Source organism: Tupaia chinensis, unplaced genomic scaffold (assembly GCF_000334495.1).
Source record: "Tupaia chinensis unplaced genomic scaffold, TupChi_1.0 Scaffold144991_2, whole genome shotgun sequence".
Classification (NCBI taxonomy): Eukaryota; Metazoa; Chordata; class Mammalia; order Scandentia; family Tupaiidae; genus Tupaia; species Tupaia belangeri.
The window spans coordinates 1807519-1808822 of NW_006204851.1; positions in this window are offsets into that span (position 1 = coordinate 1807519).

The following is a 1304-nucleotide window of genomic DNA, read 5'->3' on the forward strand; positions in this document are numbered from 1 at the left end:
CAGACACTCGGTATATATTAAGTGGGGACATACAATGCCTCTCCTTCATAACATGGCTTGCTTCACTCAGCAGTGTCTTCCATATTCATCCACTTCCTTTCAAAAGCCAGGGTTTTGGGGTTTTTTTTATGAATGAATAGTATTCCATTGAGTATATGTGCCACAGTTTTTCTAATCATTCATCAGTTCGTGGGCATTTGGGTTGTTTCCATGACTTAGCAATCGTGAAAAGTGCTGCAATAAACATCAATGTGCAAGCACTTTTCTGATTAATTATTCTTCTGTCCTTCGGGTAGATATTCTCTTTATTTTTTAAACATTCAATCACTGTATATTATTTAGCTTATAATGTGAAATACTTCTCAGACTAGTCCAGTTGAGAATACTATACATGCTATCATCAACAGGTAATAAAACATTTCTGTGTCCCACTAATGCCATGCCTATTGTTCTCTTGCTATCCTTCTCTATACTCTACCCTTCTCCCCACCCCACATCTGTTCCACAGTGCCTTCAGCATCCATAAATATTTTCACTGCTTTTCTGCCCTCCAATATTTTAATCTCTAACATAAAGTGTGGATAGTAAATATATATTAAGTGGATACATACAGTATTTTTCTTTCATATCCTGGCTTGCTTCCACCGGCAACAACACTCTTCCATATTCAACCACTTTCTATCAAATGCCAGGGTCTTGTCGTTTTTTTATGGCTGATTAGTATTCCATAGAGTATATGTGCTACTCTTTTTCCATCCATTCATCTGATTGTGGACATTTGGGTTGGTTCCATGTCTTATCAATCATGAATAATACTGCAAATAAATGTTGATGTGAGAGTGTTACTAAAAATTTTTGGATTTAATATGCTAACTCACAGTGCAGGCTAGAGTATTTCTAATGTGTTTTTGTTTATTTAAAACCAAATTCAACAAATGTTCAAAGACTTAAATAAAGTTAAGATGTCATAAATTCCCAGATTATATCAGGAAGAAATCTAAAGTTTTAGGAACATAAGAGTATTGTCAGGTTCTTCATACACAACTCACTCATTCGTGCCCAAACTATGTTTTCTGAGGAGGCCCAGAGACCATTTGCCACAGGTGTATTGAAAAATTTATTGGTGAAAAAATACAGGCATCCTTTAAAAACTGCAGTAGCTATCCTTTGGAGGCCAAGATAAAGATGGAAAATGTGACCATTAAAATGAGCTTCCTTGTTTCAATGAAAACACTAGAATTCCAAAGTGACAAATATCAGGCAGCAACATTCAATGACCATGAAGGATTTAACCCACGAGGCCC